The sequence below is a fragment of the Apodemus sylvaticus genome, chromosome 5, assembly GCF_947179515.1.
Source record: "Apodemus sylvaticus chromosome 5, mApoSyl1.1, whole genome shotgun sequence".
Lineage (NCBI taxonomy): Eukaryota > Metazoa > Chordata > Mammalia > Rodentia > Muridae > Apodemus > Apodemus sylvaticus.
In genome coordinates this window covers 128,892,203-128,918,287 of record NC_067476.1, presented here as the reverse complement: position 1 = coordinate 128,918,287, position 26,085 = coordinate 128,892,203, and the positions used below count along the sequence as shown (strand labels likewise).

At 45.4% G+C, this 26,085-nt stretch overlaps 1 protein-coding gene across 2 annotated transcripts in view; it reads right to left on the bottom strand.

Annotated features, from left to right (window-relative positions):
• Rin2 (Ras and Rab interactor 2) overlaps positions 1-25,798 on the bottom strand; it is a 210,998-nt gene extending 185,200 nt beyond the window's left edge. The window contains exon 1 of one of the 2 annotated variants that reach the window (XM_052183807.1): positions 25,616-25,798. The gene's annotated coding sequence lies outside the window, so the exon portion shown is untranslated. The remainder of the gene's footprint in view (positions 1-25,615) is intronic. The other variant, XM_052183811.1, reaches the window with a different exon arrangement.
• Positions 25,799-26,085: the final 287 nt, after the last annotated feature.

The window sequence follows — 26,085 nt, the reverse complement described above, 5'->3', positions numbered from 1 at the left end:
TTCCTCTGATGACCATGATGGAGTTTACCCTTGCTTAAATTTCCGGGAGTCACATTCTAAGGATTCTGCCATTATTAGAATGTAAAATATTCTAAAGCATGTTGCATACTTAAATAATCTCTTCATTTTTGTTTGATTTGTTAAAACAGAGTGTCACAGGTTGCCCAGACTGATCTGAACCTCTCATGTATCTCAAACTTCTTTTTGCCTGTTGGTTGGTTGTGTGTACTAAGTACATGTAAGTAGAGGCATGCGTGTAGGGCCATGGGACTGTGGAACCAGGAGGAGCAGGTCTAGAGCAGCTATGGTCAAGCCAAGTCCAATCCCAGAAATTTTGTCTCAGAAATGGTAGGAATGGGACCACTCCTTGCCCTGTCCCAGCTCTGCATGCCCCAACTGTTGCTCACACTGGAAGAGGCTGCATGCACAGTAGCAACCAGGCTAAACTTCCTTTCCAAGGTCATGTCCAGCAGCACCTGGAATTTCTCCTTATGCAAATGAAGCACCCTCAGCACCCTGGCTCTACCTCCCCCCCCTCCTCCCCCCAGCGACACAATCCCCAAAGGTCTAAATAGTCTTTGTTTCCCTAAATTAAAAGAGTTGTCTCACCGAAGCCTGTCTCACCTATGACCAACGCCTGAGGTCTCATCACCCCTGGCCTTTCTACACTCACTCTTCCTCTCAGGTCACCAGTCCTGATCTCAGCAATCACACCATTATGAGGGAGGAAACTGAGTAGAAATGACATATGTGGAGATCTGAAGACAATTCTCCTCCCACCAAGTAGGCTCATGGCTTTGTAGCAAGTGAGTTAGTTTATCCATTCAGCCATTTTTCTGGCCCTGTATGCACATTCTAAAACTAGACTATAAAACTGGCTATTAAACTTGGGATTGGGTTAGCTGCCCATAGAGTGGGGCATAAAAATAAAACGATATCAAGCATGCATGTTATAAAACCCATCCCGGCAGCTTCTCCAAAGGCCTTTCCTCAGGGGCTTCCTCTTCCTCCCCGTCCGGTCAGCTTGACCTTGTCACCTTCCCGGGCCATATCTCTAGAAGAATGTGGCTGGGGAAGGAAAGGAGGAAATGCACGTTTCCTCCTCAGTGATACAGTGACACAGTGACACAGTAACACAGTAGGAACAAAGATAACAGTTCTGGATAATTCCGAAAAGGAACATTTCTGGCAACTTTAGAAAACTCTGTATCTCTTATCTTCTATTGTCTGAAATGGATACAATATAACAGAACAAAGAAACCTGGTGAGCCATCCCAAAGAGTCATTTGCTGTTCACTTCTGTGTTTGACCTACCATCCTTGTGACTAGCAGGTAAAATCTTTTTGAACTATAGAAGCAGATCCCTGGCTTGCACAGACCCGAAGGCTTACAAATGCCATCAGATAACATCTGGGGCCTATAAATAGATTCTCCCTCCTTTCTGTTGCTATAACCCTTCTGTTCCTACCAGTTTTTAAAGACAGGGTCTCACTCTCACCATGTAACCCTGGCTCACCTGGAACTAACAGAGATTTGCCTGCCTCTACCTCCTGAGTGATGAGATTAAAGGGGGGAGCCACCACATCTAGTTCCACCAACATTTTTTTTTTAGATTTATGTATTTTTATTTTATTTTATCATAGTGAGTGTTTCTCCTGAATGTATAGCTGTGTGCCATATGTAGGCACTGCCCAAAAAAATCCAAAGAAGGGTGTCAGATCCTCTGCAATTGGAGTTAAAGATGGTTATAAATTGCCATGTGGATGCTAAAAATCCAACCCAGAGCCTCTGTAAGAGCACTCACTACTCCTGACCTCTGAGCAATCTCTCCAGCCCCTCTTTCTGATATATTTTTAATATATCTTAGTTTATGACTTTTTTGTTCTGTTTCTATACAAGCTTTATAGTTGGACCATGACATTTGGGCTAACTTAAATCTGTGTTCCTGGAACACGGCCACTCATGTTAACTCTTGAATAAGCTATTTCTTATTTTGAGAACTATACTTTGTATCAACATATTCTGAGAATGATCTTTTTTCTTTTCTTTTCTTTACTTTTTTTTTTTTTTTGAGACAAGATCTCACTCACTGTGTAATTCTAGATGTCCTAGAACTCATTATGTACACCGAACTGGCCTTGAACTCGCAGAGATCTGCCTGCCCCTGCTTCCCAAGAACTGGAATTAAAGGCTTGTGTTGGCACACCTGACTCTTGGGGATTTTTCAGTCATTTCTAATTCCATGTTTATAAGTAAAGAAATGGGGCAAGAAATTTATTTGTTTGTTCAACTTAGCTAGTATCTGTTTTCTCTGTTTAGCCTCTATGCTGGACACTACAAGAACACAAATGGAGTCCTATTTTAGATGTGGGCTGTATCCCAGAGATGCAAAAGGTGGGTACTGTTTGGCTAGAGTGTGGTGGGGAAAGGCATCTTCCAGTAGTCAGAACAGGTTGGCTAAGAGAGGGTGTGGCTGGAGAGAAAAACAAAAGTACTATAACAGCTTCTAGTCAGCCCCTGGAATCTGGGCTTATCAAGAAAAGACAAGCCAGGACAAATGACTGCACACCTTCAGCAGCCACTGACAATCTGACACAGGTAGGGCCTGAGAGGCAGAAGAAATACTTAGGTCACGTGACAGGGGCCTGAACCTATGGACTCAACCTAGAAAATTGAATCTATACCCAACTGCTCCAGACCCAAGGAGAATGGGACAGTTACAGTTATCAGGAAGAAATGAGGAATGAAGCAGGGGAATGATAATTACATTTGGGGAAAGTTGAGTCGGACTTGAAAACCTCTACATTGGTTGAAAATTTGTCAGAAATAAATGGGTAATTCTATGTCAGAATAAAAAGTTCTCTACCCTAAAACTCATATTCCCAAATAGATAATGAAGGGAGAAAGGGGAACCGTCTAACCCTTCCTAGTTCATAAGGCCTGGGATCTAGATGCATGTATGAGATGTAGGCACTCTGACCTACTGACCTACTGACCTACTGACCTACTAGCTTCATTAAATCGGGAGGGACTGGTGTCAGTGTGTGCAAGCATTTCATTTTTGAACAAGCTGACTGTGGTTCCATGGTAGATCTAGACTGAGGCACCCAATAGATGGCCATGGAATCACAAAGACAGTAGATAACACTGTATCCAGAAAATGGAACATCAACAACGAAGAAGATAGAAGTCTAGAGAACCCAGGCCACTCTTTGACTTTCTGCTGCTCAGAAATTCTGGGTGCTGCTCATAATAAGAATATGATAAAATGGTACTATCCGGATTATGTAGAAACAAAAGATGTGGCCATATTTAGAGAAACAGGTTTGACAGCTACTGAAATGGCTTGTTTCCAAGGCGGGAGAGTGGGGGTGGGGAGGAATAAGGCTCCTTTCTCATTGAAATGGAATTATTCTTGGTCTGTAACATGAAGAGACTGGCCTGGGACCCAGAGATTGAAACTGGAGGGGCAGCTGGAGACCAGAGGTGAGGAATCCTGAGCCAGCACTTGAGATGGAAGAGATTTCTTTCTCATCAAAGATGAAAGTACAAACTGGACCTCAGCTCCAGAGGGTGCTACAGGCAGACTGAAGTGAATGAGGAGGACGTAACCACGGTCAAATGTCCTGTCACTCTCGTGACCCCACAGGAGAAAACAGATTGGGGCAATGGACAGAAGGTGACAAGACCTTTTCAGAGAGCAGGCAGGCGAAACTACAGGGAAGATGTCTGAAGGTACAGGTGTTTCTATGAGGAAATCAACTAGTTGAAATTATGTAGCTTTATAGCAGGTGTTAATCACTGGTAATATAAAACTAATATTGAGTGGCAAACAGGGACTCTATCAGGAACAGGAATAGGGGTCATTTGCATGATATTTTGATCAAGAAGTTGCTTTAATTCTGCCTGTGTCCTTAGAACAAGAGCGAAGTGGAATTTAAAATTAACACAATAACTTACTTAGCAGAAGTAAGTTGAAGCCAAGAGAGCATTTAGACTGGTGCTGAGAAAGCAAGTGAGATTGTGAAAGCAATTAATGCCACAGATCCCCCTGAACCGTTCTGGGACAAGACAAAAGGAGTCCGGAGGGCAAAGCTCTACCTATTGGAGTCTCCATCCTGTGAAGATGCCTAACTTGAAGGTGTTCTCTATGCCTCAAAGGCAACTTGCCCAGGGAAGTGTTTCCCTGGGATTAGCACACAGGTTACATCGAAAGCTGGCAGCAACTTGCCAGCACTGCCCACACAGTTTGGGGGTATGGGTGTTGTGGAATTCTGCTGCATGGATTCAGAGAGAAACGGAGACCAGACATGCATGGTGGTATCAGAGTCCATGAGGGCACCTGTGAGAAGACACTGGATGAAGCTGAATCCTGTGGTGCATTGGCGACCACAGGATGTTAGAGATGCCAGGACCATGGGATGTCCACTGACGAAAGCTGCAGGCATGGAGTGGAGCTGGCCAAAGCTTGGAAGGCCAGTTTATTGCACTCTGTGCTGCAGATGCTGGACTCTGAGCTACAAGATTCCGGATCTTCCCTGCTGGACTTTGATCTTCCTTTGGCCTGGCCTTTCTTTGCTGTGCCTGGATTCTTCCCTTTTGGAATAAGGTTTCCTCTGTGCTGTCATTTGTTAGAAGTATGTAATTAGCATTTTATTCTATAGGAGCTCATGAGTAAGAAATGTTGGACTTTTAAAGTGTTGGGATCATTGAAGACTGGAGATTTTTAAAGTTGCACCAAATATATTTTCTAGCATAATACAGTCACATGTCTACGGAGACAGGGTGTGGAGGATTATGGCTTTAGAATGATGCGTTTGAGTATCAAGTTGACAAGGTGTAGGGTTATGATAGCTAGCATTAATTGTCAACTTGACAAAGTCTAGAATGACTTTGGGATGGGGATTCCTGTATGTCTGTGGAGAAAGATCTTGATTACATTGATGGAGGCAAAAAGATGCATCCTCTGCGGGTGTTCACATTTTTAGGCTGGGATCCTGGACTGTAGTGGAGATAGGTAGTAAGGCAGTAACATTCACTCTTTCACCCTGAATTTTGGTGGTGGTGGCTGTGCTAAGACAAACTACTTCAAGCTCTGCTGCCCCGACTCCCCGCCACGACGGACCATGCTCGTGAACTATGAGCCATAATAAACCCTTTCCCTAGGAAGCTGCTTTTTTGATAAGTCATTTTATCACACAACAGGAAAAGAAATGAAGACAGACTCTAACTCCATAGCATTAGACTCTGTCCTAGGAAAAGTGAAATCTTATTCTAGTACTCTAAGTCACTCCTCTTTGAATGCTGGGAACTACATCCTTCTCATCTGCCCCAGAAACCTTGAGAGCAGAGCGGGTCTTATTCCTGTGACTTTGTGTTAGGAAATGGGTGATTATCTTGAGTGAGATTTCATGAGTTCCTTACAATTTTCTCTCTTGTTCCACATTTACTAAAATAAAATTTCCCTTTCAGTTGTAACACTAACTAAAACAAAACAAAACAAAACAAAACAACAAAACAAAACAAAACAAAACAAAACAAAACAAAACATGGTGACCCAGTGTGCAAAGGTTAAGGACAGCAGCCTCTAAGGGGATATGCACAGCCTGTTTTCCTTAGGGACCTTTGAGACATCTTCCCAGCAGCTATTCTTGTCTCTAATCTCAAGCTTTCCAGACTCCAGGCTCCAGACAGGTATGCATACCTTTGAGAAGCCCCAAGGCCCAGCGGCCAGGGTTCACATCTGCCAGGTCATCAGGTCTATCTATCTGCACAAGCTGCATAATAAAGAACACATGATTAAGACCCCGCCTAGAACCAAGTTCCATTTCCCTAGCTGCTCAAAGATCTACATCTCAAAGAGGCGGGGCTTCGCTAAGTTTTTAATGCAGAAGAATTTGAAGATATGGAGGCTGAGAAGTGGCTTGTTCCATCAAGCTATGGAGCCAAAGATGTTCTCAATTGTGGTCCCCTGGACAAGGGGTGGGCCCTGCATTCCCAAGGGTTTCTACTATACTCACCTAAATCCTACCAAATGTTCAGTAATAAATCTCATATTCAGTCTGAAAAACAAAAATCCGTCATACCTCTGTGCAATGTACTGCAGATCCCCGCACCCTTTCATCTTTGTCCCATCCGTGGACAAAATAAATGGTTCTACAATCTGCCCCACAGCTTTTGCCAGAAGCCATGGAGAGTTAAGCCTTCCCAGCTACAAGACAGAGAGACAAAAGGAAAAGGAAGTCATCTAAAAATATCTCAATTCTTCTTCAGGGGAAAGGTTAGTTTATACGCCATGTTAAAGAAGGACATAATTCTTCTCCAAAAACACATGCTACGTACTGTCAGCTTCTCCCAAAACTGTCCAAAACAAAAACGAACATAAAAGGTTGTTAAGTAAAGCTGCTGTTTTTCTCTGGAACTCGTTGTTATTCCCTAAGGATTTATTCATCCTAATTATCCATTGTTGTGTAATAAGACCACAAGACTCAGTGGCTTAAAACAATACTCATTTTCTTATTGCCATGGTTTCTGAGGGTCTGGAATTCCACAAGAATTTGGCAGAGCAGTTCTGGCAAAGAGTATCAGATGAGGCTGTGGCCAGATGGTAGCTGGAGCCGGGACATGGGGTTGGGGGTGAGGGAGGTGTGGCCCGGCAGCTGGCAAACAGAAGGTCCCTTCTCCTTGTAGTTCTGGACTTTGTCACTGGCCTCTCTGGCTAATTTAGGCTTCCTCATAGCATGGTAACCTCAGAACAACCTAACTGCTTAGAGGATGCAGCTCACAGATCCAAGAATGAACCAGAAAGGGGAAGGGACATCACCTGATCTTTTCCTTTTCAATTTATCCTCCGAAGAAATGCGGCAAAATTTTGCTTCCGTTCTATCGGGTACAAGTGAGCCACAAAGCCTCAAGGGCTTGAGGGGAATAGATAAGACTTTTCATCTTGATGGGCCAGTGGCTGGGAGGACACATAGGCTGAATGGTTGCCGCTGTTCAACTCTGTTGGAAAAATACTCTCTGCCCCTCTGCCCAAGGCTAGCAACCACTGCAGAGCCCCACAGGCAAGAGCACTATAACCACTCTCATTTTTTTTCCTTTTAAATTTATTAGTACCATCATTCTATGTGTATGAGTATTTTGCCTGCATGTATGTCTGTGCACCACTTGCATGCCTGATACTTGGGGAGGACAGAAGAGGACCTTAGATGCCCTGGAACTGGAATTACAGATAGCTGTGAACTGCTCCTTCGGTGCTGGGAATCAACCCTAGGTCCTCTGGAAGAGCACTTAACCAAGAGTTCTCTTTCTAGCCTCCCTTGAAAAAAGATGTGTGTGTGTGTGTACACCTATGAGATGATAAGAACATTTATGATGGGAAATGTTTTGATTTTCAAACTGTTTTCATCAGGCTGTAGCTCTGCTTAGTTCACTTTTCTGCTTCCTGGGTTTGCACCACATTTTTTTTTTTTCTGACCGTTAGTTAGATCTGGTGCAGGCAAGGGCAGCTTGGCTGGCTGACTGGGTTTCCTGATTCAAACACGCCCTCTAGTGTTGAGATCGTGTCATTTCTTTATCGTTGGGTCTGCTCTCAGGGTTGTCTGCCCTCTGCTGTGATGCTCTTCGCTTTCCTCAGGAGCTTCCATTTTATCTCTTTTGTTGACTTTCTCAACATCTCAAAGTCCCTGTCACCCTCCTTCTCCCAGAGTCCCCTTCCTCAGGATGAGACTCGTCTTAGACAGTCTATGTAGCCTGCGCTGCCTCCCCCAGCCCCTGCACACTCCATATTCTCCACTCAATGCTCCCACAGGCTTCTGAGCCTGCCGCGTCTCATCCTAGCTGGACTCAAACAGGGGATCTGAAGTTTGTAGAATTCTGTTTTCTTCACAATCCTGAGGTGGTATATAAATGATTTCAATATTTTCTCTCTTTCTAGATCAAGGTGAGGTTTCTCTAAGTTTTGAGAAGAGATCTGGAGCTAGGCAAAGGCCATATTTCTACTCCAACTCAGAATTTTAATATGATAAAAAAAACAAAGATGCCATTTACTACATTTAAGAATATCATTTCCCCAAACCTATTTGCTCAACACCATATAAGCATTTCTTAGTTTGGAATCTTTATGAACCTTAAGCAGGTCCCAGGACCCTACAAGTTACCAAAACTCACATTTCCAAAACTCTGACATAAATGCTGTCCTCCATATAATCTACACATCCTCCTGTGTAACTTACATCACCTCTAGAGGATTTAAAACCGACCCAATACAACACCACACGACCAGCTGCCATGCCGTGCTGCTTAGGAGGTTAGAACTCCATGCACATTCAATAAAGACCTCTCTTTTTCTTTTTTAATTCATTTTTATTATTTTATGTGCCTGGGTGTTTTGACTGCATTTATGTCTGTACAAAACCCCACAGAAACCAAAAGAGGGTGTCAGGTCTCCTAGAACTGGAGTTACAGATGGTTGTGAACTGGCCATGCAGTGGGGATCAGAAGTTAAACCTTGGCGCTCTGCAAGAGCAGTTAGTGCTCTTAACCACTGAGCCGTGTCTCTAATATCAAAAGTTTTCTGTCCGAAGTTATTCAGATTGTTAGATGCAAGTAAAATCAGCCAGTATGGAGAATCAACTGTACAATAATATATATAATGGTCTAAATAAGTAACTTTTTATACTAACACACACTAATGTGTATGTGTACAGAATTGTTTAAATTCCTTTCTGATCACTAAAGCATACTGAAAGCCAAAATTCTTTAATTTTATCAGCCATTGCCAAGACAGAGAACAGACCTGTCCCAAACATGGCATGGTCTTGAGGGCATCTTATTTCTGGAAAAAAATTGAAGGCTACAGGAGTTACCTGGAGTACACATCTGGCTTTCAAGCTCTCTCTGGATAAGGAGACATTTGTAAACTTTGAGCACAGTTGTCTAGGGCCATATGGCTCAGACACAAGACAGCATGTCATGAGTTAACCTGGAGCCTCAGCCCCAGAGCAAACAATGCGGATAAGACTGTGCCATACTGCCAGTATCTGCATTTGTCCCGGGCTCTTTCAGTGGGTCTGAAGTACCCAGCATCAACTCCCCCACCCCCAATAGCCTTCATCTTATGACTCAGGGAGATGGCCTGTGAAGACCAGCTCCGTGCTCTCTCAGTCTCAGACGAGCAGGATGTGGTTCTTCTGATGCACAATCTCCCCCACGCCACCACTTCCCTCCTATCTCACACCAACATCCCCAAGGGTTCCTGGAGTCCATCCCGATGAAAACTCCTTCCTACTATCCCTGTTCAGGTTTGCTTCTAGAGGGCACTTGGATGAAGACAGCTCTCATTTGGACCCTTGCCTCTAGCCTCCCAGATCCTTACTTGGACTGGAATCCCTATGGGCAGAGATAGGAAGATAGATGTCAAACTGGAAACCCATCCAAAACCGGGCAAGAACCGACCTTGGATGTGATGCCTAAAGACTTGGAGGCCTGGGGAAGGCCCTCAGAAAGTCCTGGTGGAGAACCTCGATGAGCAATGGTCACGATTAACAGGTCCTTAGGTGGAAGCAAGGAGAGGGACTCTACAGTCTGTGGCAGAAGCTTGAGAACAGCATCTTCTCTGGAAATGTACATTGAATGAATAGAAAGATGAAGGATTTCATTTGAGAAAGTCACATTATTGGAAACACAGTTCAACATGGAAAATGTTTTTTTTCAGGTACAACTCTTATGTCATTTGTTGTGTTCTGATGCAACAGGACAATGGCGCTGGATAGGTGGGAGTTGCGTTCTGTAGAAGCTCTGTTGGAATCTGTCATCTTGAAAGAGAACCTGTTGTTGAAAACTGATGTACACTAGGGGCCTAATCCCAAGGGACGGTAACATGTCAGGGAGCCTGGAGACCACTCCTCACATCCTCAGGTGGCAGACAGCATGGTAGGCAATCACAGAGAGGAAGAAGACCGGAAACAGACATCCTGAGGAGCTAAAGCAGCGGAGAGAGGACAGTCTCATCTTTTCAACTTTAATGGAATTACCCTAAAATTTCCTTTTGAGTCTGTTCTTAACTTCTTTTATTAACAAGACTAAGAACCTGAAAGGGAGACATCTATTTCCCCAGTTAGCATGTGTTGACTCCGGTGGGTCTCCCTCCAGTTTTCCATCCAGTAATACAAGCAAATAAGAGATATTCAGGTAGCCCCCAAAGGCATGCCCTTTGCCCCTTTGCAAATGCAGCTTCTGCAACAGTATTGCCTTTCTAGGATTTTCTATAGGCGTGGAAAGAAATCGTACCCCAGGAAGATCGTGGGTACCTAACTGGTCATATGTTCTGAGATTCTCAAAATTCAAGTTGCATTAGCTCTAGGGGTGTAAATTTTGATTATAAAGAATCCAAAAGTAAAGTTGGGAATGTCAAAAAGAAAGAAGCTGAGCATTCTGTTTGGTTATTCTTAGTAACCTTTGAATGAATGAATAAATGAATGAATGAATGAAAGAAAATATCAGAAAATTAAAGGTTTCATATGAACATGAAGTCTTCTATTTATTCTGTTTTCTCAACCAGAAACTATTATAAAGTTTGAGAAAAAGTAACTAATAAAAAAGGTGTCTATTCTGCTCTGAGGAAAGAGGGCTAGTTAACTTGAAGGTAGAGCTTTAAATACTATTTCATAGAATCTGAACTGGTGAGGTCACACTTAATAAACTTTAAAGGACTGTTAAATCCCTTGATGACTTTTAACAGTAATTCCAGTATGGAGTTTTAAAATCTCTGGTGCTAGGATGGGTAAAAATCATGTGCAGAATACAGAGACCTCCCTGTTCTAAAAGAGAGACTTAAGGCTAGCCCCGGCCACCACCCCATCATTGCCTCCCTGTCTCAGACTCCAGGCTCAGAGGCCAACAGAGGAAGAGGCAGGAAGCAGAGGCCTGGTGGGATGAGGAATGAAAGGGATTCCTGGGGGGCAGGAACGGGATCTCCAGGACTCCCCCTCCCCCAGGCCCTCCCACCGAGCTCAGGCCCTTTAAACAGCAATCCATCCTCCTCTGAGAATGGAGACAAAGGCCAGGCTAAAATCCTTCCCCTCGCTGATAGACAAACTTCTCGTCCTTTTATCTACAGCAAGCATTTCCTCCTGTGAGAGGCAGACCATTCCCTGACTGCCAGACAATTCCTGAAACCGGTTACAGACTACACCAAATCCTTGAAGAATCTGGAGTTTTCCTGTACATGAAGGATGTCTATTTTGCTTTGGGGTTAAGTATTGACACCTCAAAATAGGCCAAATGGGTACATTGGTTATTTGAATGGGTACATTGATTATTTGAAGCTAAAATAATCACCAAGAAGCTGTGACTCACAGACTGGCCATCTGGCCTGTCTTTTCCTATGTATAGCAAATGATAAAAAGAGTCTTTGGGGAGCCATGTTCTTCCTCATGCCAAGGCAGGAAGGCCGCCTTGATCACCATAGGCCTGTAGCTGGGGATGGATAGAATGAACCTACGTAAACAGACCCTGAGCTAACTCTGATTTTCTACACCCTCTCCCTTGTGTCTCACTAGCCCTAGAACCAGTAGTAGTGTGACCCAGATAGAAACCCAGCCCTCCTCTCATTCCTTCACATATTAACTGCCCATTGTTCAGTCATTACTTTGGACTCTAGTCTCTCCTGAAGGGCCCTGTATGCACTTACAATTAAGAAAGGCCACAAACTTTTCTCTTGTAAAAGCATGAATTAATTGGGTTCTCAGACCTAGTTCAAGGGTTCACATAAGAACTAGGGACAGCTAGGACAACTCTTTCCTCCTCCTCTTTATATAGCTATTTATATATCAGGTACAGAGAGCTTACCAATAATGACTAATGGTAATACAGAACACTATGATGATATACTGAGGCCACAATTAGCCTAATGACCAAGAAGGTTTTTAGGGGACTAAGTGGTAGATATTGAACACAGCACAAATACATTAGCCAAAAGGGTGATACATGTCCTCAGTAGGACAGAACAGGGCACATGACATTTCAGAAGTATGTGCAAGTGAAAACTTATGAACAGTTTCTGGAACTTTCCATATAGCATTCTTAGATTGTAGGTAACTACAATTGTGCAACATGCTATCATACACCAGAGGAAACTCTTAGAGCTGTAAAGATGTGAACAGTAGATGTTAGGGCAAATGGCTGGGGCTGAGAATGTTGTGAATGACTCTAGACTCCATATTGCAAAACTATTAGTATTTATATTTCAGAGAGAAACTATAGAACTGAATGTCCTGGGTATCTTTTTTTTTTTTTAAGTTTCATTTGGTGTCGGGCTGGAAGATCAGACAGCCCTTGCGGGATGAGGCCGAGGACCAACTGAGGATCAAGGGATGGACATGCTCCTTACATGTTCTTCCAGAAGCACCTTGGCTTAGCAGCGAGGTATGTAAGCTCTGCTAATGGATAGAACTGGGATGGCCTCTGGGTAACATGACAAGTTACCTAGTCTCCGGACCTCTGTTTTCACAGTGTGGAATAGGTAGGTATAAGAGCATCCATCTTAAAAGGGAAGTATTTAATAAGATGGTGTATGGGTGATGCCCCACTTAGGACTGAGCCCTCCAACACACACACACACACACACACACACACACACACACTTCATTGTGGTGCTTATGACAAGCAACTGTGATCTTGCTTTTGCACACTACCAATAGTCTTTTGCAATAAATAGATATGTTCTCTGTTACAAATTAGAAGGCAGGGTTCTCTCTGCCAGGCTCAGAAACCTTCCCTGTTACAGACAACCAGCTACTTATGTTCCAAATAACAACTTCAAAATGGGTTTTGTTTGGGGCTGCCGACTGAGCAGAGGCAGCTTAATGGTGAGAAACACTTGCTGCTCTTGCAGAAGACCCAGGTTCAATTCCCAGCACCCGCATGGCAGCTCACAACCTTCTGTAACTCCAGTTCCAAGGGATCCAGTGCCCTCTTCCCACCTCCAGAGAGTACCAGGAATGAAGGTGGTGCACTTACAGATGAGCAAAACACTCATGTGTATAAGACAAATAAAAGCTAAAGAAAATAATAAACAAATCATAATATAGAAGATAAAAAAGAAAAAAAAAACGTAGGCTCTCTGCAGGGAAAGTAGTTAAAGGGAATGAACCAGCAGTGAACCTTTGAACTGCAATGTGCCCGAAGACTTTGGATGCCATACTGAGAAAAATAAAATTTAGCATTCATGGCTATGATCCTAGCCTCAAAATACCCTGACTTGGGTAGCATCACCCTCCCCGGCTTTCTACAGGAACTGCTAACCGCACATTATAGCCCAAAGCTCCTATTTAAGCTCCAGATCTTTCTACAAGGCCTCCTTGACATCTGACCTTGGTCCTCTACGGCCATCAAACCTAACGTATACAAAATGGAAGTCTTCGCTGACACATTGTTCCTTCCAGATTTGTTAATGTGGCACCTTCATTGATTCAGGAGGTCATGGGAAATCCTGCACTCTCGCTTACACAGTCCTCACATCAAACTGATCACAGCTCTGATGAACTATTCTCCAAATTTTTATCTGTTTCTCCCCCACAACCTAGCCTCCCTTTGATCTTAGCCTTCTCCCATTTGTTACGGTTGGGGGGGGGGGGTCGTTCCCACTCCACTAAAATCCTGTCTGCAATCAGCAGGCAGGGAGATCTTTGAAATACTACTTCCTGCTATAACATCACCCAAGGGCTTTTGGTGGGACAGTAGGTGTGGAAACTCAGGGCACCACACCTTGTTGGTACACAACAGCAATTTGGTGGTTAAGCAACTGGGTGTCACTTCCTTCTGTCCCTTTTCTAGACTATGAACTATTTTATAGGTATGTTTGATTCCCTCTCTTGGTGCCGAGAAGGGAAAAACATGACTTTTCTTGATGGGAAAAGGTTCCTCCTTTCCTGTAACTTTTACTCTTGATCTTTCCCCCACTTCTTTAGTTCTACAAAAGAACATGTTTTCATAGACTTCTCAAAGAACAAGAAAATACGCCCAGTCCACTGTCTTATCTGATTGTTTTTGGAAACAGACATCAGGGCTGCGTTTGGACACCTTACACAATTTCATAATCCTGGTCTCTCAAGCAATCCCAAAGCTCCCTCCTACTTTATGAGCTGATGCTTGGATATTTGGGGGTGGAGGAAGAGAAGAATTGACATTCAACTCGCCCTTGATATATCTTATGCTGTGCAGTCTGTGTTAGGTTGCTGGGGCTCTTTCCTTACCGTGTTTCTAGAGGTAGGAAACTCCAGATCCTGCCTTGGATAGCTGGTTAGCAGCCACCTAGAACAGTTATTTCATAGGATGAAATTCAGGATTTGAATGAAAAAAACCTCTAAGAACAATAGATTGTCATGGGCACATCAAGGGAGTGACAAGGAATTCTAAATAAGCTAATCTCACCCCTTTGTGCTGATTATATTTTATAGTATTTTATATGTCAACATTGAATTATTTTTTGTTTTCATTATCACAACCTGCAATATGATTCGGTAGTGCTCATTATCAGTCACTGTATTAGTGGGAGTTTTAAAATTCTACTAATCTCCAAGATGCAGTCATTTGCCCACTAGCATAGCTGAAGCCAGCAACAGAGAGAAGCTCTGCTTCACCCAGTGCTGACACCTCAGGAGACACTAACCTGAGCCAAACATCAAGAGACAAGGATGGGAATGAGTTACCAGTTTAATAAGTAGCCTGTCACTGTCCAGTGGTCAAGAACCACCCACATGGTTTGTCCGTTAAAGATGAGGGCTGTGTAGCAAAAGGCCACACACTGAATGGGAGAAGTTTATTGCCTGACAGTTTTGGGAATAAGTTAGAAGACACAATGTCGGCAGGGCCACACTTCCCCAAAGATGCTAGGGAAGGATGGGTTCCTGTCCCCTCTCCAAGATTCTGATAGCTTCAAGTATTCTTTAAATAAAGAGATAGCCTACAGATATGAGAGTTGTTGCTATGAGCACAGGTCCTCATTTTGACAGACAAGAGTGGAACTGTAGACCTATTTTCTTAAACGTTTTGACTGTAAACACATTTCTCTGTCTCTCCATGCCTGGATCTCTACAGTCTGAGAAAAAGAGGGAAATACAACTATTTCCTGTGTGCCATGGGGATGGCACATGAGGTAGCCAGTATGGATTTGTTAGCATTCTGAAACGAGGCGATGGGATCAGAAGCTCGGAGGATAACTGCTACAGAGGATCACGAAGTGCTTCTGGGCAATACATCTACCTCATGGGAAGTGCTGTGTGAGCCTGCTTGGTTCCGAGGCCGGCTTTGTACTGTGCAACCCTGGCATTCACAGGGCTCCGTTTTGAAAGCGGTTCCCACCTAAGTTTCTCATTAGAGCGTCTAATGAGGTAAGAGTTAAAAAAGTGACAGCAAAGGCTCATCGGTCATCCTGACAGGTCCATTCCAGGCACAGCTTTCTCACAGGAGCAGAGCTCCAAAGGATGTGTGGAGAGGACCTGAAAACTGCTGGGCACAGACCTCCCTGTGAAGATGAAGAGCTATGGTGGAGATGAAGCTGAGGAAAGAGGCGGCAGATGGATGTTATGTCAAAAGAGACTTCCATAATGATGGATGACCATAAATTGGGATTTTCCTGACTGGAGAAGGTAAGAGACTTGTCATGCATGGAGAAGGGAGGGAGGCAGAACATGGAAATCAGAGCAGGTCCTGTAGTGGTCAGTGTAGGTACCGAGACCTGCGAGGCCTGTGACGTCATACAGGCGACAATTAGGACAGTGTATAGGTCTGTTGCCAAGGGAACAGCCGCCATATACTCAGAATTCAACGGCCCACCTTTACCTGTAATTTCGTCATCACCCATATATAACTGGGCAGCGTTTCTCCCCCTCTCTTTTTTCCTCTTTCTCTTCTTCCTTCTTCCCGCCCGCTACCCCTTTCACCATATTAAATAAAGTTCCACGTGGAACTGTTTAGCCTGGTGTATCTCATTGCGGCTCACGTCTCCACCGCATCCCCATGGCCTGCGCGGCCCGCACGCGAGGCTGGCAGACAGGTGACCTGTGTCGCGGTGCAGGCAGATGGACCTCTGTGCAGAAAAACCAACAGTCAGAGTGGCGGATGCTCCTCTAAATGAATGGTTGTTACTCAGGGAAGCAAGAGCAAAGAGGACAGAAGGGAGCGGGGTGCTTGTGCAAGAGGAGTCAGAGTGCGACAGTGAGAACCCCAAGTGAGCGGCACTGTTCCATGCATTGGGGTGCAGGGCAGCATGAAAGACAGAAAGGTGGTTGGAAGTTAGCATTGGCCTCTTTCTGATTCCCATATGGACACAATGTGACCAATGACTTTCTAGTTGTTGTCGAGATATATCCCCAGAACTGTGAGCCAAAATAAACCCTCCCGTCCTTCCTTACACTGTTTTTTGTGTGATATTTGGTGGCATCAGGCAAGTAATCTATAGAGTATATGAAGATTTTGAAATAAAATTGTATCATAGTTTGAACAATTTCCCCAGTAAACACACACACACACACACACACACACACACACACACACACTTTCTGTCTTCTACAAGGTGAGCATCTTTGCTTTACAGTGTGAGTACTACCTTGATGAGGCCAACCAAACATAGTTTGGGACCTCAGAAATGATAAGCCAACACAACCTTTTTCTCTGTAAGTTGCTTCTCTCTGGTTAGTTAACACATCGGTAGATAGCTGGTAGGCAGAAGATCCTGTTTCTTGCACAAGCAATGGTCAGGCAAAGGAAACGAAGAAGGGGGACTACTGGTAACCACACACTTTGTCCCACTAAACAAGACTAAAGCATATATCGTCAACTCTGGCAGGATCCTGCAGGAATAAAGATACTCAGGGGAGGTGGGGAGATACTTCCATCCCTCCCTTTACCTATCCCACCATTGAAAACAATGCACCCAAGAAATTGGAACTTGCCCAGGAATCTCACTCACTGGAAGAAGGATGCCAGCAGGAGGAGACGCTCACTTCTCAGGAAGAAACTCCACACAGTTCTTACTTGTCAGACTACCTGGCAAAAGAGTTTGAAGCTATGACAGTGATGGGTAGGACTGCACCTTGACCAGGACTGCTTAAACACACCTCTTGTTATTCTATTTAAGTCAGAATCTCACATCATGACTGAAGATGGATGGGGGAATCACTGATGGGCCTCTTTCTTTCTCTTCCCAAAGTAGCCACAATGGATAAATCTAGTTTCTCTGCTTTTCACTGTTATCTATCTCTTTAGGGTTGCCAGGGCCCACATTCTAACCCTAAGAACTTTGGTAATGGTGGGTCAGTGGCTACAATGGTCAGCCCACATGCCCTCGACAGCAGCTGATGCAGAGGTCAGCCCACACAGCCTTGAGTCCTTCTCAGGAGCTTGGTGCTGCCCTCAGCCAAAGTCTGACGCATGCAAACATTAAGAGTACTCCAGCAAGCCGCCTCTGCCCTGTCTGCTCTTGCAGGTTTACAGTGTCCAGAACCTTACAGCACAGAGCCAAGTTTCCCTCGGTGCAGTTTGCTAGATGTGCATCGTTGCCAGGCTTCTTCCCCAGTCAGCTCCCTTTCCCCCCCACCCCCTCCATGTTTCTGTTTGTAGGCACTTCCCCTAGTCTGTGTTTGCCTTTGAACCTACTTCTCCAGAACCTGGTCTAAGACAGAAACTTTCATAAACTTGTTCTAGATAAAGAAGGCAGGTTCTTTATGTGTAATTTGAAACACACCCACACATCTGTGTTGGACTCTGAACTAGGTTCTTCTTTCACAGACTCACACTTCCTTCCCATGTAATAAAAATGCAATAATAATAATAATAATAATAATTTTTTAAAAAAGAAAAGAAACAAAGCCAGAAACTAGAAACTATTTCCCAGAAGGATAGCGTGTATCTACTCTTCAGGGAATGTTGCCCAACACTCTCTCTGTTTATGGTGTACATGTAAGTTATTGCCTCCCTTCCTGACCTGAGAAGGCCTGGCCCACATCCTTATCTTTCTACATGCTTCACAAGACCAGCTGGAGCCCAGCATCCCAAGCAGAGCCCAACAGGCTGTGTCTTCCTCCCCCATGTACCACACTCCTTTTGGTCCTCATTCTGCGTGTTTATCACTCCTGCCTGGAGCCTCTTGCTGCTGAACTAAAACCAATGAATCCACCCACTGTCAATCTTCCACTGTCACTTTACTTTTGAATAAAAGAGGTCTGGGGACCCACCCTGAACCCAGCTTTGCTCTTTGAAATGACTCTACCTCCATTCTCAGTTCTATGAAAACAGAGTTTAAGAAAGGGAGTCAGTCATTGGGGCCACATTAAACGGTAGAGGGTTTCCTGTCTTGTTTACGTCATTGGTACAGTGTACAGCTACTCCATAAACTATGTAGGAAAAGCCAACGGCAAAATACATTGCAGCATAACTGAAGTTTGAGATACCCTGAAGGAAAACTGTCTACAATACTGTATACACACTCACTGTTAAGACAAGAATTCCAGAATAGAATGATGCATCCCACAGACAGATGACCAGGAAGGTCTACATGGAAGAAGGACAGGAGGATACCTAGCTACACTTCATACACCAGACCTTAGTTAACCCAAATGGGGAACTAAGAAACTATGGAAGCCACTGTAAAGAAAGACCGAAAGACCCCTGCCACACACTGGGAGGAGGCCTGTCTGTAGTTACCATCAGTTGCCAATCCCTCTCTCTCCTTCCCTTCACAGGCTTTGAGATCACAAGCCTACCAGGCAGGTTTTGGTGTTTACAGGCATTGTTATTCAGCGACATCAACAGCTTGGTTCCCACTCCAGCCCCTTGGCTTGCCGACTAGACTAATGAAAACAGGACTTCTGTCATTGACTAGAGAAATTCGGAATTTGGAATTTCCCTAGGAATCTCATGCTGGGGAGGGGAAAAGGAAGAAGCTTTCGTGCCAGACGGAGGAAGAATTCAGTCTCCCAGGAAGAGAGCTTATACAGCCTGACAGCTTCCCATGTCACCCCGCAGGAGAGACAATGGCCTTCACCAAGGGCAGGAGTGGACCTTCACCAAGGCTGCCTGGTTATGCATCACTCTTCCTGGTCTCTTTAAGCATAAACACATCAGCAAAGACAGGCTTGGGAGTCACTGCACTTATTTTCTCTTCCCAAAGTTAAATAAATGTTAAGTAAATCCCCCTTCTCCAATTTTCACTAAGCCAGGGCTTCCAAGGCCCAGACTTTAACCATAACGACTCCAGGAATGTAAATACGAAGACTCCATTCAATAAAAAGTATAATTACAAAAGCTTCCCAGTTTGAAGTTAAAAATTACTCCAATTCTGAGATTTCAGGCAGTTGGGGGATTAGATGCTAACACCATGCACTGTCACTTGGCTGGGCTGTCATCAGACCTCAGCTCACAGCAGAAAACAGAATAAATCTCGAGTTTATTTGCCATTCGGATATTAAAGGATCATCAATACCATTTATATCACTCTTACAGATGGTTTAAGCAAAACACAACATATCTTTATAACTGTTTATAACACAACACTGAATCAGGGATTCAGAGTCTATCAGCCTGGATGGTATTCAGAGATTCCAGAAACCACAGACTTGTGATGACAAGCAGGCTATCTTATAGACTGGAATGAATGTCCACAGACTCATTTTAAAACACAACCCAATTTTATTTTTTTGACCTCTTCCATAAAAGTATAAATATCTTACTAAACTTCTAGGAAGTTGAAGAAGATTTCTGCCATGGAACAAAGTGTCGTCTAACCAACCATTCATTGTAGAGTGGTGTACTGGGGGCCTTTGCTGCTGCCTCTGTTACCTTGTGTGGGTCTGTCCCAAACTCTCCATCCACACTTCTGGTGGATGTTAAAACTGCCTAGGGAGAGCTGGGTCCTTATCGATCTACAGATGCTGGTCACTAGCTGGTCACTACAGATGCTGGTCACTAGCTGGTCAAATGCTCTGGATCGCCTAGCTTGTCATCAGCCCAGGCTCTTCCTGTCCTTTTCCATACACACCTCAGGCATATTTCCAGAACTCTGACCTCTTTCTTTAACCTGGAGTTTCACCCTGGGTGAGTTCCTTAACTCCCTGTGCTCCAGTGACTCATCCTGTCCTCCTATCTCCTGTGCTTCTTCCTGCTCACCGAGTGCTTCTGTAGTAGCTAGGTGACATACAGACTCTTGAACTCAGCAGGTTAGGGTTGGAGGTCCCATCATTAGTAACACAGCACCTCACAAACACAAGGACCTCAGCTTGATCTCCAGGATAGACATAAAAATGCCAAGAGCAGTGGGTGGTTTTGACAATCCCAGTGTGGAGAAGACAGACAGAGGGGTCCTGGCTGGCTGATCTATTCAAGTGGTGAACTGCAGGGTGGTAAAAGATTCTGTCCCAAAGGAAGTAGCCTACACACACACACACACACACACACACACACACACACACACATTTTGCACACACACACACATACTTCACACACACACACACACACTGCACTTACTACCCACACATATCACACACACTACATACATTCCACACCACACACATTACCCACACATATCACACATACAATACACACACCACACCACACAAACCACATACCCACATACTACATACACAATCACATATACCACATATACACATCACATACACACAACTCACATATTACACACAATACACACATATCACACCACAATACACACACGACCCACACATATCACACATACTACATATACACACCACAGACCACGCACCTATACACTACACACACAATCACACATACCACATACATACACACAACCCACATATTACACACACTACATACATACACCACACAATATACACACTACACACACGTTTCACACAGACCATACACACACTACACACACACACACACACTTACCACATTTGCACATCACACACACACACACACACACACACACACACAATTTTTAAAAGGCTGAAACAGAAAACAAGTTTAAAAGTCGTTACCAAGAGCCACACATTCTGGGAGCAAAGGTCTATAATCCCAGCACTGAGAGGCTAGGCTAAGATGATTAATTTAAGGCTAGCCTAGGCAACTTAGTGTGGCCCAATCTCAAATAAAAATAAAGACAGGCTGCTGCTGCAACTCGGCGATACAACCCCGGCCTGATACTCCAGGGCCTGGGTTCAACTAAGTGCTGGGAGGAAAAACATCCCATTTAGTATTTCCTCCCTACCATGCTCCCTGGTCACACATCCGAGAGCATACAAGCACATGCCTGCACGTGCTGTGTGCACATGCGCCTCACTCCGACACACACACACACACACACACACACACTCCATGAATCTGGCTGATGACTCTTTATCCTTTCAGTAGACCATCTGGGTACCCCACCTGCTCCAATAGGCAAGCTCATTCTTGCTCTTGACTTTAATGAAGCCCCCTTACTGACTACATACGAATGTCACTCTTAGCACACTTTGAAGACAGGTGACGGCACTCAGTATCCGAGATACAGAGATGTCACAGTATCCATCTTTCCTGTGGTGTCAATCCATAGCTGTTCTTTGAGTCTAAAACACTAACTCTGCATTTGCCCCCTCAGGTCTCTCAGGTTGTAATGAAGGCTGAACAATGGGGGCTTATAAGTCTGAGAAAAGTTCCCCAAGAGAACAGCGCAGACTACCTTTGATTTAGAGACGCCTGACTTCAAACAATGGGCTCCCAGGAACTGAGGGTTGCGCCTCCCAGGTGAGGAAATGCTGTTAGAATTCCTTTGTTCCAGGTCCAAGCCCACAGAATGGCTGCTCTTACAGCAGTGACAACAGGCACTGCCATCCTAGAAAATCCACACCAGCAAGGAGTGAGTGAACTGAAAACTCACTGAGTGGATTCACTCAGGGATTGGATAGACCCCGATGAAACTGTGCTTTCTGGATGCCTAGTGGCTCAATGATACAGCACTTGCTTTGTATGTGTGCCTATGTGTATGTTGAGTGTGTGTGTGTGTGTGTGTGTGTGTGTGTGTGTGTGTGGTCCTGGTGCATCCCAAGCACCTCAAAATTATGCTTTTAGTATAAGGACCCTAGGTGCCCAACTCGCATGCACATGTGGTACTTTGAAGCGCTGTCCCTAATAGTTTCTGGCACTTGGATGCTTGCTTCCAGATACCTCTTCCAGGGAAGTTTAAGAGGTATGGCATTGTCAGAGAAAGTGTGTCCCGGGTGAGCTTTGAGAGTTTAAAGACTTCTGCCAGAGGTGAGTTCAGTCTCTCTGTTTCATGTTCCAGGCTCAAGCTTCAGGCGGTTTCTGGCTCTCGGCACCGTGCCGTCACCTACCATCATGGCCTCTAAACCCCTGGAACATAAGCTATAGGCATTTGAGAACACTTAGAGCTGTTCCGTCTGGCCGAGGTGAGAAGGCTTCCAGGCAGTCCCCCAAGGCAGCACCAGAGCCTCTGATCTAATGGAACCCTGGGGAACTGTTTTCCACCAATCAGTACGGAGCGGGTAAAAGACTGGCTGCCATGGTGGGCGGGTCATTATGCTCTCCCGACATCCAACATGTGCATTCTTTCCATCACTGGATGGAATCCCTGGAAACTGACTACGCTGGCAGCAGGTGCTGAATTAAGCGAGGAACATCTCCCCAGGTGGACTCCTGGGAACACCTTTTCCAGACGATGTACGAGGATCCTCTGATACCACCTGGAGTTGGCAAACATGCCACACCATGGTGTCATTCTAGAATCCCTCTAACATTTCCCTAACCGGTTATCATGCTATTGTCACTCTAGTGACTCTCTTGTCCTAGGTCATACTGTTGCAGTCTGTGCAAATTCTCTGGGGTGCAGCTGGACCTGGGGGCTGGCCTCCCTTGGTGCTCTGACCCCTCTGGGGATCCACATCCTCTTCTACAGAATGTGATTTGGATTGTGTGAGAGACAACTGAGTTACTATCTATCAAAAACAAAGATCTATGAAAACATTATCTGCTTTCTTCTGAATTGTTACTACCCTAAGGTATACAATATATCCTGCTGTGTACTATTCAGAATGCTTTCACAAAGGGATACTCTTCATTCATTCACTCACTCATTCATTCCTTCATTCAACCCACACTCCTTCACAGACAAGTCATATGGGATAGGGTTTGGCTTTGGGAAGCTGACAGTGAACAAGTAGAGTCTGAGGCATATGCATTGGGAGTGATATCACGTGTGTTCACACATGTGTATACATGCGCGCACACACACACACACACACACACACACACACACACACACGATTCTAGTGGTGGTAGCTGCCTCTCCAGGTAAAGGAGGAAGGCTGGGAAACCTTCTTTACTGAAACCATTAAGACTCTTGAAGATCCTTAGACATCTTGGATAGACCAATAGGGGTCAGGCAGTACATCAACGTGCTATAGTATAGTATAGTATAGTATAGTATAGTATAGTATAGTATAGTATAGCAAGAAGAGTGAACTCCATGATGGGGATCTCCCAAAGTAACTCACCCCTGATAAAGGAAAGGATGTATCTGTCTCCAAGCAGAGGACCAGGACTTAGTTAAGTAAGGAGGTTGCTTCTAGGGAGCTAAACAACTCTTTGCAGTCACTGGTGTGGTGTCTTGCTTGCTTTCCTATTGAGATAAAACATTATGGCCAAGGCAAATTATGGAAGGGTTTATCTGGGGCCTGCAATTGCAGAGGGACAGGAGTCCATCACCACAATTCAGGGAGCACGGCAACAAGCTGGCAGGTATGGTGCGAACAGCAGCTGAGAGCTCATACCCTGGTCCACAAACAGGAAGCAGAGGGCACACTGGGAATGGCATGAACTTTGAAGCCTCAAAGCCCACTCCTAGTCCCCAGTGACACACCTCTTCCAACAGGGCCACACCTCCTCCTAATCCTTCCTAAACAGTTCCACCTACGAGAGCCCAAGCATTGAAACACATGAGCCTGTGGGGTCCATTGGAATTCAAAGCAGCATAGGTGTCATCTCTCAACAAGCACTCATGTACCCTAGAGGAACTTATTCAGGGAGCCTATCTGCACATGAGGGGACTCCTGGGAGCTGGTTGTCCTTCTCCATCATGCACCCCAACCTCAGTGACCTAGAACGAACCCCCAAACTAAAGGTCCTGCCAACATCCTTCTTCTCAAGTCCTAAATATAAAGGCTCCCTGCAGCCCCTCCAAAACCCAATGTCCCCTAAGAAGGTGAAAGCATTAAAGAATATAAAAGTCCAGCGATATAGGGAGCCTGAGGCCAGGAGGAAAATGAGCCCCCCTGTGCCCTTATCAAAACATCCTCCCCAGCCTGAAGTAGGGGAAAGGTTAATACAAGCTCTGCAGTCAATAAACAAGATTATGAAGAAAACCAAAGTTGCCCAATCTGATGCATGCCATTGTCAACCCTCAGAAACCACAAAGCAGGGACAAATGGGGGCTCTGGTCCCACGGAGCAATACTGCCCCTGCAAAACAATCAGCACCTGTATTTATTTAAAATGTTGACATTTTGCTCATCACAGATCTTTTAAAAACAAGTTTCTTTTTAAAAAGCATTGTGCTGGGGTTACTATTTATCTTAATTTCTGAGTGTTGCCAAGTGTTTATTTTTGCTTCAGTATTTACAAAGTCCTGTTGGTGGATGTACCGTGTTCCTAAGAAACCACAAGCTCTGCAAGAAAGTGAGGGTGCCCTGTGTTCAGAGGCTGCTTTTTTTGCCTCTGCGGCAGAACTAGGAAAGCCCCAGAGACTTGAGGGCTCTGAGAAGAGAGGCGCCTCTCCAGGCCCAAAGGCCGACCTTGCCTTGTATTTCTTGGCAACGCATCATCACTTTCCAGCTGAACTTCGGCAAACCCTGCAATGCCCCAGCCGTCGTAGCACCTCCATTGCAGGATGAGCGTGGGGCGCGACGCTCCAGGGTGTCCTGACTAGGAGAGGAGTAACAGCCCAGAGAGGACACCCCCCCTCGGTCTTTAAGTGGGAAGATGGCCTTGTCCCTTCCCGTCTGGAATCCAGAACTCCTGCACTAATAGCTGTATTGCCCTCAATCACTGCCTGCAACAGTCCAAAGCGCCCTCCTGCTGGGGGCTCGCTGATTCCTCTGCCTCGATGCAGGGAGAAAGTGGCGGATCACAGCGTGAGCTCTGCAGCTCAGCACTGTGACTCTTGGGATCTGGCTCGCCAGCACAGGCGCATTTGACACACGGCAGGCGGCGCCTCAGGTAGAACTCAACAAAGGTCTCTCTACCTCCCAGCTCCTGGGTATGCTCACATGCACACGCACCTGCACCACCAATCATCCCGCCCTCACCCTCGGTGGTTGCCCCCTACCCAACTTCTGCAAAGGTCAGCCGAGGACACCCCGTGATCTTCCTTGGATCGGACTCCAGAAAGTCACCCTGCCTCAAGTCCTGGCGTCCTGGCTACCCATTGCTCCTTCCACCATCGGTCCCCTAGGACAGCTGAGGACGCCAGCTGGTTGGCTCTCTCCTTATCTCAAGCTACAGTAGGGCAGAGGGGAACTGCACCTCGCGCATGGTGCCCGGTTCTCCCACTTGAGGTGGTGGTCTCCGCCTCTGCCACCCCTTACCTTGAGCCCTCGGTGCAGATCCGGGAGGCGGGGGCGACCGGTGGGTCAGTGACCGAGTAGGGCTAGGATTCTCCGCCCAGGAGGAGGAAGAGGAGGCCGAGGAGAGAAGGGGCGTGGCCGGAGGGAGGAGGGGGAGGAGAGGGAGGAGCGAAAGGCTTTGTGTGCCTCCACCCTGCCCCTCTGAAGATCTCCTCTGGGTCCCCTCCCAGCTTCCCTGGGACCTTGTCCCGGCGAGCTGGTTGGAGGTGAAGAACAAGGCGCCTGCGCGACCCCTGGTCCCGCCCACCCTCGGGCAATCGCTGGGTTACTAGGAACTTTCAAACTGGGGCGTATGGATTGGGAATTGAAAAGTTTACCTAACCCGGAGCAAACTTGGCTGGATCCGCCCTGAACCTCCTCCGCTCCACCCGGTTCCTTCTGCGCTAGTCTCCACTGCCAGAGTTTGTTTCTGGGAGGTTTCCCCTTTCTCC